Below are 18299 nucleotides of genomic sequence, written 5' to 3' on the forward strand. Positions count from 1 at the left end.
GAGTCAGACAGTGAGGAGGTTGGGGAGGAGCATCAGTCAGTCCTGGAGGCTGAGGAAGGCTCAAACGAGGGCTCTGCATCGGAGGCAGAGACAGGACCGAGGCCGTCTGGCAGTGATCAGATGCCTACAGAGCTAGAAAGCACTGAGGCAGAGGAACAGCTAGAGCCTGTTCCCAGTGTGTGCATGTGCAGAGCTGCCAGAAGAAAAGAACAACTCAGAAATCAGGGTAGACTTGGGAGTAAAATCCAGGTGGAAGGTGATTGGCCCCTCCCATAGGAGATAAAAGATTCATTTCAAAAGTGTGAAGATCTGTCCGTAAATCTCAGAGACTCTGTGCCCAGTTTTTCCTTGCACAGCACCTCCTTTGGAAAATATTTACATGGCAGCTTTCTAAGATAGATAAGGTCTGTATTCATAAATATTCCTTTGAAAGACTGTTTGCCAGGCCTTACTGGCAGAAAAAAATATCAATCAGGCCATTTCTAGGTCTTTTGCAACCTTAAGCTACAGTTCTCCTTTTGGCACAGCTCCAGAAAAGGAGAATGTGAACTTTTAAAAAACTGGATGAAGTTTGAGAAAAAGTTGTCTCTTTTATCACCATCATTACCATTGAGATTTTATACATTTATGTGCTAGAATACCAGCAACAATTTAAATTAAAGCAAAAACTATCTCATTTCCACAAGACTCGGGTGTGTTTTCAAGCTGAAACAGAATTGTTATAGGTAAGAATAATGGTAGATAAAAGGATAGATAATGTATTAATTAATTTCACCTTACTAATTTATTTGTTCAGTAAAAAAAGTCACAAACCTGAACACCACACAACACAGAAACTACCATTGTATGTTTTTAAACACTTTCTTCTTTTTCCTATTCTTGTTGCTTTTGAACTGATCACACAATGAAGTGATTATTTACAGTGAGAGCAAAGATACTCACAGTCAAATGTATCATGGTGAGATGACCCATCTCCCAAAAGTATTTTTCCCCAATTGTTAATTGCTTGGGGACTGCAAAAATAAGGGCAATATTGTTCTTGGGTGCAAATCAGAGAAAGGAAGACACCAAGTACACCACTAAGTAAGAAATTACTAAGGTAAAGATAAAGGTTCCCCTCACACATATGTGCTAATCCTTCCCGACTCTAAGGGGCAGTGCTTATCCCCGTTTCAAAGCCGAAGAGCCAGCACTGTCCGAAGACATCTCAGTGGTCATGTGGCCGGCATGACTAAATGCCAAAGGCGCACGGAGCATTGTTACCTTCCCACCAAAGGTGGATCCTATCGAACTGCTAGGTTGGCAGAAGCTGAAACAAGTAACAGGAGCTCACTCCATTATGCGGTACTATACGTATAGTGTTAGGCATATGCCTAAATATTTTTTTTTTTAAAAAAAACTTTGGCACACATAAACATAACTATCTTTTGAGGGTGTTATATAGGATGTACCACATTGAAATAATTATATTTTGTGTCCTCTTTTTCTCCCTCGCCTCCCTTTGTTTCCCTACTCTCTCAACACATAAAACAGAACACAACATTTGATCAGAAAAGTGGAAAGGAAAAGTGTTTTTTTCCAAATAATAAAGAAAAAAAGAATAATAACTTGTGAGATTTAAATTGCAATTCCAAACTTCCAATTTGTCATATATTGGGGGATGCAGTAAAGATTAAGAACATTTGCAAAGTTTTCCTTCTTTAGCTTTTTCGCCATTTATGAGGAAGATAAACGTGCATAACATCCAGAAGTGGAAAAATCAGATAGATAAGACAGAGTTGCAGAGAAGAGCAACAAAGATGATTAGCGGACTGAAGGCTAAAACATACGAAGAATGGTTGCAGGAATAGGGTATGTCTAATTCAATGAAAAGAAAAACTAGGGGTGACATGATAGCAGTGTTCCAATATCTCAGGGCCGCCACAAAGAAGAGGGAGTCAAGCTATGCTCCAAAGCACCTGAGGGTAGGACAAGAAGCAATGGATGGAAACTAATCAAGGAGAGAAGCAACTTAGAACTAAGGAGAAATTTCCTGGCAGTTAGAACAATTAATTGGTGGAACAACTTGCCTCCAGAAGTTGTGAATGTTCCAGCACTGGACGTTTTTAAGAAGAGATTTGGAAAATCTGAAGTGGTGTAGGGTTTCCTGCCTAAGCTGGACTAGAAGACCTCCAACATCCCTTCTAACTCTGTTATTCTCTTCTATAGGAGTTGATGGGGCTTCTAAGTGAGACAACTGTGCTGGATGAAATTGTACTCTCCCCGAAGAATAAAGATTACAGCTCTCAAATTCTCCTGGACATAATATTCTTGCTGGAGTAACTGTTAACATCAAGTGCAGGAACGATATACCCAGAAGGGAGGGAAAGCGAGCTAGTGATTCATGAATTGATAATGTTAAGATTGGAACTGTTGTGATGTACTCTTTGTGAGTCATCCCTTGAAGATAGCCCAGAAGGTGTGAGTGTTAAACTTTATCTTGCATAACTCCTATGAAGAAACAAGTTCACTGGCTGACAGTTATTTTTCAAGTCCAATGCAAGCTGCCCACAATGATATATAAATCTTCAGATGGCTTTTGTCAAAGTTATTTACAAGAATATGTTCTCCCCTATAATTCTTCTATATACTTAGGCCATCAGTGGCACGATCTGTTGCAAGTCCTAATAATAAGATTGACACCTTTAAGTTAGCAGGGACTTTTTCTGAAGCAGGGACATTTTAGGGAACAAATTGCCATTTGGTTTAGAGAAAATTCTCTTCTTTGTTACAATGTAAGAAGAAACTAAAGTCTTGCTTATTAGTGCAGGATTTTTAATGCTGCATTTTTTTAATGTTGAGTATTTATTATATGAGTGTACATATGCTTCCCCTCACTTTTAATAATGTTGCTACATCTTTGCAAGCTGTCCAGAATTGTTAAACAGGTAAAAGGCCTAACATTCCTTTCTACATAAAATATAAATAACCATACATGTGTTTATAAAATGAAATTACAAAGACAACAATGGCATTCTGAGCAGACTTCAGTCGCTTCACAACTCATCCAGACCTTTGGAAAAAAATTGGACACTGATAGAGGTCAATATTTATAGCTCAGGGTTGGTGCTCTCTAAGCTGGGTTGTTTTCTTGCAGAGAAACTAGGTAATACATTCAGTGCTGTTACAACTGATGATATGACCTAATTGGGTGATGAAACGTTTGCAAGAAATCAACCCAGCTTAGAGAGCAAAAGGGATCCTACAAATTGGACACCTACTTTTTCTAACTCTGCCCTCTGCCAGCAACAGATGTTGCCTTTGACAAGTTCAGTGACTATAAGAACAATTTCGTTTTCTCAAAGATTTCAGCATTTATTTATTTTTTAATTAAAACACAGACTTTTTATCCATGCTGGTCAGGATAACGCAAAGCTGGGAGGGACAGTGGGAAGTTTGCTAGCTCAGAGGAGAGCTGTGATGCACCAGAACTCAACATAGGCAGTCAGCCATTTATGGCCTCAAGTGACTTGATATATTCCGGGCTTTTGTCGCACACTTGGGACTTCAAATCCAGGAGCTGTCAAGCTCTAGTAAAGTGCACGGCTGGGTGGTCTGCGTTCAGCTTGATAGGTTACAAGTTGCTGCTTGTTTTGTTTTTTTCTCTTTCCCAGCGTGGTGCAGGAAGGGGGAAAAAAACAAAAACTTCCAGCTCCTATTTTATTTCTCAGTTATTTTACTTTCAAGTGTCCTTTGAAGAATATATTATGTATGAAGCCATCTACTAAATGAGGGGAAAAAATATGTTTGGAAAGGATGTTTATGTGCGCGCAAAGAATAAAGGCACAATATTTATGTAAACTATTCATTCAACAAAGTGTTGTTTTTCCCCAACTCTGACTGCTACGCTAAAAATGGGCCCTACTTACTATGATAAAGGAAGCCATTACTAAAGGAAATGGATCGTCTCATGTGCTTAATGTCATGGAGGACAGACATAAAAGAATTTATTCATCAAAAAACAAAAACAAAAAGATATGACCGGAAGCAGTAATAGTCTTTATTTTTAGCTATGGACTCCCCCGCCCCTTTTAATGCTCTTTATAAGTTCATCTTTGAAAACAGTGTTTTGCATGGAGTAGGATGTATGCTATTTTTTCAACCTTTTGATGCTCCCGTGTCCCCACCTGTAACTATAATTTTGGAGAAACTGCAGATGCCTAAATATCACAACCATTGGGACACTGGCTATTATATAGAGACATTGATAAACTCAATAACAGAGTCTGTTTTCCCCTCATTCTATTTGACCAATCAATCCCAAACAGAGATGAAATCCAAAGAAGGTATCCCTTGCTTAACGACCCTTCTTTCAGCAACTATTTGAACTTATGACAGCACTGATCTTTCCACCAATCCCAGTTGTAGACATTATAGTGCCCCTGAGGTCATGTGATCTCCATCTGTGATCTTCACTGCTGGCTTCACTACTGACAAGCAAAATCAATGGGGAAGACAGCAGAAGGACGCATAGGGTGACTCTATGATGTCACGTTTAATGACAGGGCAGGATTTGCTTAACGACAATGGAAATGTCAGAAATCTTGCCAATAAGCAGCGCAGTCATGCGTTGTTAAGCTTTAGAACCATGTTGCTTAGCAACAGAAATTCTGGTCCTAATTATTATTATTAACCAAGGACTTTCTGTAATTAATAATTTATGGGAGGAGACTGAGTATGCTTTTGGAAGTCTACAAATGCAAACAGGTGTGAATACATATACATATATACAGTCGGGGGGAAAAAAAAAAAAAACGTCCTCCTTTTCCAGTACCTTAAAGCAACAGGACAGGTTAATCTCTATAACTGAACACTTCAACAAGAGAATAATTATGGAAGCCATCGAAATAGAGAAACACCTCCACAACATGAATAAACATGATGATGCCTGGAAACCAGCTCTAGTCAACAAACGAACCCCACCCACCATCCAGGTCGTTACAACACAAAAGAACAACAGACACACAGTCAGCACCTCAGCCAACACAGGATGATACAAAACACCCGACCAATCTACAAACATCAACTCCATCTACAAATCAGGATGCAACCACACAGCCAATCAACCCACTTACAGCAACAAAGCCAGCACTCCACACCCCTCACCAAGATTTATAGAAAGACAACAGCTCCGACCATGCCTTACTCTCACAAGCATGAAGCCGAAAACATCAGCCTGACAATGGCGAGTGGGACCGCGCTGAAACATTGCCAAGGCAATCTCAATCTTACGTGGAAAAAGACCCAAATCTAACAAGACCAGCATACCTACACCCGTGAAAAACTACGAAAACATGTTTCATAGATTTTCATGGGAGTAGGTATGCTGGTCTTGTTGTATTAGGGTCTTTTCCCGTGTAAGATTGTTTCATAGATTTTCACGGGTGTAGGTATGCTGATTTTGTTGTATTCAAGTCTTTTCCGGTGTAAGATTGAGATTGTCTTTGCAACGTTTCAGTGAGGTCTCACTCACTCAGGCTGGGTTTTGGTCTTAAAGTGTGATCGGAGCTGCTGTCTTTCTATAAATCTTGGGGTGTGCATGTCCATGTGTGTGTGTGTGTGTGTGTGTGTGTGTGTGTGTGTGTGTGTGTGGAGTGCTGGCTTTGTTTCAGTAAGTGGAATGATTGGTTGTGTGGTTGTATCATGATTGGTAGCACTCCACACACCCCCACCAAGATTTATAGAAAGACGGCAGCTCCTATCACACTTTAAGCCCAAAACCCAGCCTGAAGATGGCGAGTGAGACCTCGCTGAAACATTGCCAAGACAATCTCAATCTTACATGGGAAAAGACCCAAATACAACAAGACCAAAAATATAAACTTCCAAGCTCTTTCTACACCTCTGGAGAAATACATATATATTCTCTAGAGGTGTAGGAAGAGCTTGGAAGTTGATATTGTTTTAAAAAGTCTGTGAGTCTAGATTTCAACCTAACTCTGCAATTTTTGTGCATAATGTATTTTTGTGTCAGAAAACCATGCTCCTGATTTTAGGAAATTGCGGTTCTGCAGACTACAGAAATGTATTGATGGCTCCCATATCCTGAGGGCCAAAAGTTTCCACCTGTGATTGATTTACTACATCAAAGAAGTATCACTGCAGTCATTCAGGATAGTTTTAATCTTGAATATTCAGCTAATCTTAGCAATTCTACATCACTTATAATTTTTCTCACTGAAGTTGTAATGATCCACTTTCCACAATAAAACCATTTTTTTTGCTTTGTTTTTATGCACTCCATAAACCACACATAATTGTTGTGGGGTTTTTTTAAGAGGAGAGGGAGGAGGAGGAGAAGGAGGAAGAGGAGGAGGAGGAGGATATGGAGATGATCAATCTTGCATATCAAATGGCATTCCAGGTGAATTGCTTTTTGATATCAAAATAGCAGGAAAATGTTTCTGTTTTCTCATCCAAAATTAATCCACCTATTCCTTTCATTTTGAAAAGATCTTTTTGTGTAACTGGCAAAAAATATGCATGTAAGGAGCTGTGTTGGTGCAGTGGTTAGAATGCAATATTGCAGGCTAACTCTGCCAACTGCCAATTCAATCCTGACTGGCTCAAGATTGACTCAGCCTTCCATCCTTTTGGGCTTGTAAATGTGGACCCAGATTGTTGGGGGCAATATGCTGAGCCTATAAACTGCTTAGAGGGGGCTGTAAAGCACTATGAAGCAGTATATGTCTAAGTATCATTCCTATTCCACTTGAAACACAGAGGCAAGTATTAAAATCAGGAGGAGGCTGGTAGCAATCAATTATATGGGGGTAATATCCTATATAATGATGCTTACCATTTAAAAGATACCAACAACAGCTATTACTGATAGGTCCATAATATGCAGTGCAAGATCTGAAATACCTTCCCCTCCAACATCTCTGTTTTACGTGGAAATCCACTGCTTTTAAAATATGTGAATATGACATTTGGAGCAAGTGAAACAGTGCCCCCTGTGGAAAGTGCCACCTAAAGCAACTGTTTCCATTGTTCGGCAAACTGTTTCTGGCATGTAAACCTTATATCAGTTGTTTGAAAGCAATTCTGCAAGTTAATTTTTCTATCTCAAATATCTTTGTTCCCAAATAAATTGTGTTTTATTATGTTTGCTACATGATGAGCAGAACAGAGTCGTTCTGGAATTGTGAGGCAACTAAATCAATAATTAAAGTAAAGAATTAAATTTATTTTAATTTGGTTTTGCAGCAAATTATGCCTCCTTAACTAGAAATGTGAAGGCAGCTAGGTTCTTTTGTCCCACACGGTCAAAGTGGCCTATAAGACAAAGGGGCCACTTTCAGATTTGTTCATGAGCCAAAAATTGACTCCCCATCATCAGTAAACATCAGCCAATTGCATGGCTGTAATATCAAGTGACAAACTGTATGGATCTACAACTATAAATCTAATGTGGGTGGACCTTACAGTATCTCAGGCCATAATGCTTTTAAATGCAGTCAGCGCATACGTTCTGTCGCCAAGCAAACAGCATTGTGAGCATGTTCATGCTTATAATTGTATATTTAAAGTAGGTCCCATGGTTATAACAACTCCATGGTCGCAGCAAAATATAAATTAGTCACACTTATATTTTATGCTCCAAAATCATGCATATAGTACATTCCCCAGCTTTCCCCATATTAGCATTTCAGAATGTGTTCGACCACAACTTCTATCAATTCTGAACTAGCATTGCCAATGCTAGTAAAAATAACCAACAACATAGGCATTATATCTAGACTATATCAAGTCGAAGGAAGGCTTCACTTGAATAATGTCTGAAATGGACTGAATCCAGCTAAGCTCTTTGTTTTCACTCTTCCCTTCTTTTCAGCCCTTACCCCATGATTGCCGTCCTGTTTTGTGGCCATAAACAGACCATCTCCATTTCCCCATAAAGTAATACAACAGAGTATCTAGCCATCTCCACTCCCTCTCATCTATGTTTGACGTTATCGGAAGCATATTGTTCCAAGCAAGTGTGTTGTTTTAAATGGAGAAAGCTAGAAAGTGGATATGCTAAGCTCAGAGAAGAAAAAAAGCTTTCAGTCACCAGGCGATGCCTCTTCTCCATTGAGGAGATTCTGCAAAACTAACATGAATGAAACTGGGATTGTATTTGCTGAAAAGTCCAAACAGTGGTTGACAGTTAAGCTCTTTTTAAGGCCAAGAGATGTTGCAGATTATCCATAATAATAAAGTCTGCTCAACAGTAGTTTACAATGGCATTACTCTGAAGCGATGCCTCAGCTTAATTTAGGGTTATTTCAGATTTTGCCATAGATCAAGAAGAAACAAACCTCCAGTTTTGAAAGACCTATCAGCCTTAAACCAGTTGTATTAAAAGGATACATCCTACAGCTTGAGATAGAAAACTTCCCCAGCCAACTGTGTTAAATAATATACAGATTAGAAACAGATCTTTGTAAAAAAAAAAAAAATACTTATATTGCAGAGACAAGGCAAACAGGCTAGTGTATAAATATACTAACTTTTCCATTGTTGCTTCAAGAAACAAATATTGTGTTTGTATTCAAACATGCATATTTCTGCAAAATCTGATATTATATATATATATATAGGATTCCAGAAAATCTATTGTGTTTATTGAGATAAAACTGTGTTTTCCCTCCCTCCCTCTCGCTCATTTTCTCTCTGTGTGTCTTTTTTTCTTTCTCTCTCTCTCTGTCTTTCTCTGTGTGTGTGTGTCTCCCTCTCTCTGTCTCTTTTTCTCTGTCCATCTCTCCCTCCCTCCCTCCCCCCCCTCTCTCTCTCTCACACACACAAACACACAGACAGTTTCTGGATCAGACTATGATCTCTGAAAAGATTTATAACATAGATGAAAGAGCTTTAACTGGTTTCTCCCTCTGACCCTCTTTAGTTGCCAGGCTGATCTCATTTTCACACACACATACACACACACACACACATCACACACCTCCCGAAGTCAAATTCTATACTTCTGGTGACCTTCCAGTCACATCCTAAATCTCAACTGTTCAGCATGAAAATGGAAAGAACACTGAACATTTGATTCCTTTAAAAAAATATTTGAACAGAATGTGATTTGTAAAATGAGTATGTCATATGTGGTTCCTAAACACTTACTGTATTTAATGTTGTCTAGCACTATCAATGTCCTACATGCATTTGCTTTTCAAATTACAGAAATTGCAAAGTGGTTTAAAAAAATAAAAAAAAAACCCTCTGCCTTCATAATCTGCTTCTAGATTTCTTGGAGGCATATGTCTATCTTTTGGTGGGAGTAACTCTTTTATATTCTTACTGCTGATATAAGATAGAAATATTCACTCATCAATGGCAAAGACAAAGAAAGAGAATCAGATCAGCCCAGTTAAATACGAACACGTTATTTCCCAAGAATTAAATTGAAGCACTAGAAATTTAATTATTGGATTCCTGAACACAAGCAACAAACTCCAACACAATTTGAGTCAAATTCCTACAATAAATCAATCTGCAAAATAGCAACTAAAAATCCATGCTAAAGCAGGGGTAGAAGAACTTTATAAATTAACTTTTAAATATCCATAGTTTAACAGTGATGTTATTATTCCTTCTTCCAAACACCTTTGAATCAAGTCCCATGCTCAAAACTTGCTCTGCTGTTCCTATTGGTATATGGAGTTCATTACCCATATAAAATTCTGATAATTTAACAAGTTCAAAAGTTTAATGATCCCTTATGTAGTTACCAGTAAGTTTATTCAATGTCTAGTAGTCTAGAACATATACAACCTAATAAATGAAATAAAAATCAAATCAAATGAAGAAAGTAGAGTGCCAACATAGCATAAACTCTCTATAGTAAAATACAACATAAATTACACTATTGATAGATAATAATAAAGCATGCAAATGTTTGTCAAAAATTATGTCTGTAAAGTAAAAGTAAAAATTATTTTAAACAAAGTATTTAAAACAAAGAATTTAAAGAAGTTACAAGTATGTATATTTCTCTTTTATAGGATTAGAGAGCCCTGGAGTCACTATTAAACTGGATTCTACACAAACACAAACTGTTATCACTAAACTTTTACTATTGGTCTTCCTGAACTATTCAAGATCAAAGCAAAAACATAACGATGAGGTAGAATGCAAGGAACACAAGTTAATTTCTTTGCATTCCATTCCATTCCATTCCATTCATTCATTCATTCATGATCTCTCTATGCTTAAAAATCTGAAACATTAAATAGCAAGACTAGAGCACTAACAACACCAGGCTATCTATTTGATGTCAATAAATGAGTGAAAGAAAGAAAGAAAGAAAGAAAGAAAGAAAGAAAGAAAGAAAGAAAGAAAGAAAGAAAGAAAGAAAGAAAGGTAAAACCTGAGTTTCACAATCGCCATTCTGTAGGTAGTTGTCACTCCTTAAAGGTCAGCCTGAGTTTTGTTTCTTACTTCAGTGCTGGTATGTCATAAAACAAAGCATTCATGTAGGTTGTGTCAGCAACAGTTTTCAATCTCAACTCCGCTGAAAGCATCCCCTTTGTATGGATTTTCTTTCCCTTGTTGACTTTATCTCTCATCATGACAACATCTTGGTTGACTAACATTGCATTATTTCCCCATTAAAATGTTAAATCTGTGTTATGCCTGACTAGCCATCCTAGATTTGACCATTGATTTAAAGCATTTCTCCAGTGATCAAAGATGCCCAATTGGAAGACTCTGTTGGGACTTACATAATTCTCAGAAATCTTTTGACTTGTTTATGTTAAAGTTCTATTCCAAAAAAAGACAATTTCATCTCTTGACAATAAATCTACCTGGAAAACCAGGTGATTAAAATCCCTGGATCTATTTATTTTTCCCCCCAGAAAAAAAAAGTGTATCAATAGCATCTAGACTTAAATGTTAGTGCATGCATGTGTGTTTGTACACATATATGGCTGGAAAAATATCAAGCTCTATACATCTTTACTTACTTTCTCCAAATAAATAAAACTTGCAGAGAACAATTTTATACAAAAAGCCAATAATGCTGACAGTATTCTATCCACTGCAGTGATAAAATACAGTTGGGGCTATTTTATATGGATATAAACCCAAACCAAACCGAAAATAGATCCTAGACTGGACTGTAGCTACCTTGGCAACCTTTTAATTCAATCTAAAAGTGAAATTCAAATAAACCTGGGCCATATTCTTTGTAAGTTATCATAGCAGATCTCCCTGCCAGGGTGTTAGGGAAAGATTTTTTTTTAATGGAAGCAGAAAAAAAAGTGGATTTCATGCAGCAGATAGAATGTGAGCTGGAGAGATTTATTTAAACTGTTATTTGTCAAGAACTCTGACCTTTGATTTAAAAGGCACGTTTGCCTTCTAACATCTTTTGAAGGGGTCAACTGATTCCATTTAGTGGGAACAAAAAATGTAAGCACTATAAGCACACTGTTGATGACAAGCGGCTGCTGTTATTTATTTCCTACCTGATAAGGCCCCTCCCTGAGTTTTCAACCAAATACTTGTCTGATCACGGTTACCTGTGATATTATGCATCATATACTTTAAGCTGGTCAAAGGAAGGAGAGAGGATGAAAGCTATAAAGAATATTGCAAAAGGAAAAGCAGAATCGACTGCATTTTACAGGGAAGGTTCTGCTTTCTGATATTGGGTCTGCATAGATGGAGATAGATATTCAAAGATTAAACTACTTCATAGCTACCCTTTGTTTCCTCCACATTATTTTTCCCCCTCTCCCCTTCTCATTTTGTTAAAGCCAAAGTGGTCAGCAAAAAGCTTACACAACAGTTATGATAAGCATGGATTGATTTATGCTTATTTATTGGTCATGTTTTCATTTAGTGAATAATGAGTGATGCTTTCGTGCCATTGCAGCACGAGACTTATCTCAATCTTCAGCATTCAGACCTTCGCATCCTATGGCTTTTCCAACCCGCCTCATAACTGAGACCATTTAACAAGTTGGATCATTCCGGTTTGGATACTTTAAACAAAACTTGCATTTCTGGGGAAGGCATTCCCAGGGTCCATATTGTTGTTGATTTTAATTTGCAAAGGATCGTTGCTTGGATTCCTTGCCTCTACCCAAAGCCTCACATAGGACAGCTCCATGCAAATCTATTTCCAAAGAAGTTGCAACAATGCCAAGGAAAACAGGCTTTCGGCAAACCCAAATCATTTCTTAAAACTAAGAGCCTTATTCCACCCCCAGCCCCTCAACAAATTTCTTTGGGATTTTTTTTAAAGGGTGAATGAACTTTAAAAGGCTTTGGCACAACTCCCTTAACTCTCACGCTGTTCCCTTACAACTGAAGGGGACAACGGTTAGATTTCTGTTTATGCAAACCCAGTTAAGCTTCGAGAACCGCATCTATTAACACTATGGGGTCAACATAGAATGAAGCCGAGATATCCCTGGGTATCACCGGTCAACCTCCTGTCTCTCTTGACCTCTTGACCCTTTTGAAGGATCAATAGTTTCTAAGCTGACCATGCATCACAGTATTTCGCCAGCCAAGGGGATTTAAAAATGGGGTTGAGACTTAACAGAGTTTGGTACCTGTTGGCATCCGTGTTTCATTTGGCTTTGGAATGATTCCATCTTGTTCTCTCTTCAAGCTGTTCAAGTTAAGATAGAAGCTGTAAGCTTCACATCACCATGGAATCTGCATTTGTACTAAGGCTATCAGTCCACAAGGATGTTTTTCTTCTTCTTCCCCTTAATAGTCTTTCACCATCACCACCATCACCCGCAGGAAAGGGTAGATCTGCAGGCAGCCCTCCCTAGCCTCTGAGCCTTCATCTGGTTTGTTTCCCCCCCTCTCACCCCAGCTGAACAAAATGTTCTGCTATGGCTCATTGTGTTCTGCAGGGAAGACTGACAGCTTGGTGGGGATGTTACCTCCAGAAGCTGCGAGATTTAAGCAGAAATGCAAAAAAGAACATGTTATTCTTTCCAAGCCTTGACCCTTCCTCGATTCAGAATGAAATGCTGAAAAGGGGGGGGGGGCTGGAGGGGAGAGACAGATTAAGAAGAGCTGCCTTTGAATGTCTACTGAGCTTGCTCAAAGATGCCATTAATATGGGACCGGAGCGAAGGTGATTTCTGCAAGTTTCATGTTGTATTAGCTGCTCGGCTTCTGAAGTAGACAGCCTAGCGAATAAATAGAGGAGGAGAAGAACAACTTGTAGATAAGATGACGGGTTTTCTGCAGGGGATGCTCTCTATATTGCATAACTCAAATACTGCCTGCTTTGGGAAACCGGGAGGAGGCTGGACAGCTAGTTCTGGTTCTCCTGGGCAAGAAGCAATGAATTGATGGAAAGATCCCAAGAAGGAGATCCAACCTGGGCATAAGACGAATTTCCTGATGGTGAGAAACTATTAAGCAAGAGAACAGCTTGCCTCCCGGAGTTGTGGGAGCTCCATCACTGGAAGCTTTCAAGAAAAAGATTGGACATTCATTTGTCAAAGATGGGATGAGGACTCCTGCCTCGGCAGGGGTTGGACTAGAAGACCTCCAAGGCCCCTTCCAACCCTATGGATTCTATGATTCCTCCTTCAGAGGGGTCGGGGAGATGTTGCTATTTTCCTCTCTTTCAATCCATTGCACCTTTCTCCTCCTTTGGATCTGATGAACGGATGTCTCCCTCCCCCTTCTTTTATTTTCCTTTTTCATTCTTTTTCTACGTGTGTAAGGGAGGGAGGAGGTGTTCATTTCAGTATATACCGGCAACAAGAGCAATGTCTTTCAAGATTTGGCTGTAAGCCTATCTTCAAGCTGGTGGAAAAAAATGATTGGGGGGGGGGGGAGGAGAGGAAGAAGCTAGTGCGCTAGAGCTTGCGAACCAAAAGCTCCCACCTTCAATAAGTGCGCCTCCCACCGAAAAACTGGCACCTTCCGCCGTTTCTCTCTCCCCCCCCCCCCCCAATCTTCTCCGAAAGCCAGGAATCCCCAGGAAGGAACGGCAGAGCCAGGAAAGGAGGCAGGAGAAATTCGTTAGCTGAGCGATCCGAGTTAAGACACTTTTGCCCCCTAGCCCCCCAACACCACTACCACCCCTCTTCTTCTTCCCCGGGTGCTAGTTCTGACGGTGAGGACCTTCCTTGAGCAGGGGAGAAAGCTGTCGCTGGTGATGGAGTGAGGGGGGGGGCAAAGATGATGATGATGATGATGATGATGATGATGATGATGATGATGATGATGATAACACAATAATTATTCTCAAAAGCAGGACTTACGGGGTTGTTTCGCTCGAAGGCGAGAGGAACCAAAAACACGTCTGGCTAAGTCCCACTACTTCGGGGCGGAGAGGGGATGCGGGCTGGGGGTTGGAGGGAAGAAAGCCGGCGGCTCAACCCCAGGATAACCCGCTTCGCTTCCAAAGCTTGAGGTGAAGGTGGAGGGAGGGAAGACTTTCTCCGTCCGCCGGCGTCGCCTCGCTTTGCTCCTTCGGTCGACTGGGTAGCCAGAGTCCGGGCGAGCTCTGCCCGAGCGCCGTCAGCCACCTGCCTCTCGGCGTTGGGCTGTCGGGCGGCGAGGCGCAAGTGTTGCTCTTCAACCCCCGCTTGGCTGGCTCGCCTTCCTTTCAGGGAGGGGGCTCTCTGGCTTCACTTTCGGGGTCCCTCGCTCTCTTTCGGGGCGAAAGGGCGGCGGAGTTGTGGCTTTAGCCCCCCTCCTCTCTCTCTCTCTCTTTTTCTTTCTCTCTCTCTCTCTTCCCCCCACCCCCCCTTCAGTGCCGGAGCTCCGTCTGACGGCGCGAGGTTTTCCGGCGGCGGCGGCGGGTGCAACGGCAGCAGCAGCAGCAGCGGCGGCAGCAGCAGCAAGCGCGGCTGCGAAAGCCCATCTCCGGCGACGCGAGCGAGAGGGAGGGAGGGAGGGAGGGAGATTCCGAAATAAATCCGCTCATTCAGACGCCGGCGGGCTCCGCGCGCGCACGCGCGCCCCCTCAACATGCGCGCGCTCCCCCCCCACGCGCTCTCTACGCTCCTGCCCGCCCGAAAGGGAAGCGCGAGGTGGGGGGGGGGAGTGAGCTGAGGGAAGGAGTGAGACGCCTCCTCTTCCTCCCTTGACACTTTTGATTGGGAAGCCGGTGGGGAGAAAGTGGGGAGGGGGGACAAGGAGGGAAGGGGAGAAGGAGAGGGGGGCTTTCCCCCAACACCCTCCCGCTTTCCCTCGCCCGCTTCTCCCCCGGCGCCCACCCCACCCCAGGCTAGCTAAGCGCTCAACTTTCTAGTCCTCTTGGTGGTAAGGGTGGGTGGGTTGGCTTGCTTTTAAAGAACAGCCCCCTTTATTTATTTTATTATTATTATTTTATTATGTTTTTTTAATTTTATTTTATTATTTTATTTTATTTTGTTTAGTTTGCCAAACATGAACAAGATAACAGGAATAAGAATAAACATGAATAAGAACACAGGAATTGGTTACGAATAAATGGGGACAGTAGGACAGGGATGGTAGGCAAGCTGGTTTGCTTATGCACACCCCCTTACTGACCTCTTAGGAATGAGGTGAGGTCCACTGGACGGTTTAAGGTTAACGTTATGGGGGTTTGAGGATGTAAGGACAGAGTTCGGTAGAGCGTTCCAGGCGTTGATCACTCTGTTGCTGTAGTCGTATTTTCTGCAATCAAGTTTGGAGGGATTTACCCTGAGTTTGTATCTATTGTTAGCCTGTGTATTATTGCAGTAGTAGTCGAAGTAATCGTTGACAGGTAGGACGTTGTAGCAGATAATTTTGTGTACTACGCTGAGGTCCCTTACCTGCCAGAAAGCCATGCTTTATCTGGCTTTAAAGAGGTTTTTTGCTTTCTTTCTTCCGAGGCGAATTCTGCCTGCTGGAATTCCTGCTGGGAATCCCCTTCCTCGGGAATGCCGTGGGGAGGGTGGGGAGGACCAGAAAAGAGAAGGGGTAGAAGTTGAATCCAAAGACATGAATTGGGCAGGTAGGAGAACTTTCTTGTGTCCCTTGCATTGATGATGTTACTTACTTAGAGTAATGAAACATCTGGGGGGGGGGGATCAAGCAAGCACAGAGAGCACCAAGGACACCTTCTCTCAGTTGTGTGGATAGCTAGGTAGCACTTGTGATTTTTTTTTCTCTTTATAACCTGGATTGGTTTGCTTTGGAATTTTGGAGTCGGAGAAGACTCTTGAGAAGACGGCCAAGAAAACAAACTGATGGATCACCAAAGGGATCTGTTTGTTTCTAAAGATTGACATGGATCTCCTGTTTTTTTACTACCAACCTGCCTTCCACCCTCAAAATGATGCTATAGGGCTCTGCACACCAGAACAACTAGACACAAGGACAGTTTCCCCCCCCCAAATGCCATCACTCTGCTAAACAACTAATTCCCACACAGTCAAATAATGTACTAAGACTGTATTACTATTATTCTTCTCTTCCTTCCTAGTATCTATCTCTTCCCTCTTCTGACTATAACCATGTTGCTTGTATCTTTCAACTTATATTGTTTTATGTGTTTACTAGTATGATTTGATAGTTTATTAGTAACCTTGACTATCACTAAGTGTTGTGTCTTCAGCCCAGAGTCCTTCGGGATTGGGCGGCATATAAATTTTGATAATTAAAATTAAATTAAATTATTCTTGATGAATAAAATGCACCAAAGATAAATTCCTTGTGTGTCCAATCACACTTGACCAATAAAGAATTCTATTTTTCAAAAGGCAAGCGGACTTTATTTTCCCTTGGAGACGTTTCTCATCCAAGAAGCTTCTTGGGTGAGAAGCCACACATCTTCAAGGAAAAACCAAAGTCCAGCTGTCTTTTGAGAAAAACACTTTTGGGACAACGGTGACCTGGATGACTGAGCATCTCCATAGACAATCATTGAACAGATCAACCCAAACTTTCTCAGCTGAGTCACAAATGACCAGCTATAATTGTCCTACCTTGGAGACTTGGATCTCTAGAGAAGGCTCTTAATGCTGGACAAGGAAGGAAGGAAGGGAAGGGAAGAAGACAATTAGTAGCAAGACGGAGAGACTCAGCTTCAGTGGTGATGAGGATTAGAGGCAGATCATCATGGATACACTCTGTCAAAGAGTCAACAAGAACTAGGTGGCATGTAATCATCATCCCATTGACCCCACTTACAGGAGAAAGATGAAGGGTGAACATTTTAGATTTTCAGAATGGGTGAGCAACATTCATATCTTGATTAAAAACTCAATCTTCAGCTCCCAGCAGAGCCATAGGGTGAATCTGGCTTCTCCAGAAAGTGGTGGTGACGTCTCTTCTTATTCAGAGTTCAAAGTTTTCTTCAGTAAAGGCTGTTTATTTTTAAGTGATTCTTCCACCCCCCTCCCAAAAAAATATCTGGCCATTTAATTTCGGTGAGTTCCATCTTTTCATTAGGGTTGTTTGGATAGAGATATTTGTAACTCAGGGTTGGGTTGAAATAGGGGAGTCTTGAGCTCTGTTGTTTTCTTGCAGACGTTTCATTACCCAAACTAGGTAACATCATCAATGCTAGAAGGCAGTGGGATTTGCAGGCAGAGGGAGGAGGAGGAGGAGGAGGAGGAGGAGGAGGAGGAGGAGGAGGAGGAGGAGGAGGAGGAGGAGGAGGATTATTATTCTGGGGTCTTTGGTGTTCTCTGAGCTTGGTTGTTTTCTTGCAGACATTTCATTACCCAAACTAGGTAACATCATCAGTCCTCTGATGAGATTTTCCCTTCTGCATGTAAAGGCAACTTTATGCGAGCATACATTTTCTCTCAATGTCTTCCCTTCTTCTTCCTCTCCTTCTTCATAACCATTTGCAAAAAGAGATAGAGAAAGCACAGAAGTTCAAATAATCACACATCTCTACATGTATTACTCTTTCTCTTATATTCATATTTTATTTTTGGATCAATGAATACCATTTCACAAGTCCCTTCCAAGTACTAGGAAGGCACAATCCACCTCCTATAACCAACTACCTGCTGAGACATGAAGCAATACAATTCTGCTTCCAGTAAAGAAAAGAATATGAGTTCCTTGATCACAGAGATAAATTTCCTTGCCTTCTGAAATTATATATTTTTTTAAAAAAATCACAATGCATTGTATGATATCCATTGTCGTCCTTTATTGTTACTCTCTTTTGAATATCTTCCAAGGTGTAAAGTTATGAGAGGCAAAGAGAAATATATTAATTTCTGTCTAGCATCTCTTTTTTGGTCTTTATTTCAAATGCCTCAGGTATCTCCAAGCTACCAAACACAAGAGAACAAAAAAAAATTGAAATA

General features: G+C 40.8%; 1 protein-coding gene across 5 annotated transcripts in view; it reads right to left on the reverse strand.

The window, feature by feature from the left end:
• CDH8 (cadherin 8) overlaps window positions 1-14739 on the reverse strand; it is a 258031-nt gene extending 243292 nt beyond the window's left edge. For 2 of the 5 annotated variants that reach the window (XM_087729071.1, XM_087729068.1), the window contains exons 1-2: window positions 12597-12802; window positions 10400-10477 (exon numbers count right to left, since the gene is read on the reverse strand). The gene's annotated coding sequence lies outside the window, so the exon portion shown is untranslated. Of the gene's footprint in view, window positions 1-10399; window positions 10478-12596; window positions 12803-14279 lie in introns of those variants that run through there. The other 3 variants (XM_087729070.1, XM_087729066.1, XM_087729067.1) reach the window with 2 other exon arrangements.
• Window positions 14740-18299: the final 3560 nt, after the last annotated feature.

This window comes from Thamnophis sirtalis, unplaced genomic scaffold, assembly GCF_051295495.1.
Source record: "Thamnophis sirtalis isolate CommonGarterSnake01/CBP01778 unplaced genomic scaffold, rThaSir2_p1.2 scaffold_14, whole genome shotgun sequence".
NCBI lineage: Eukaryota > Metazoa > Chordata > Lepidosauria > Squamata > Natricidae > Thamnophis > Thamnophis sirtalis.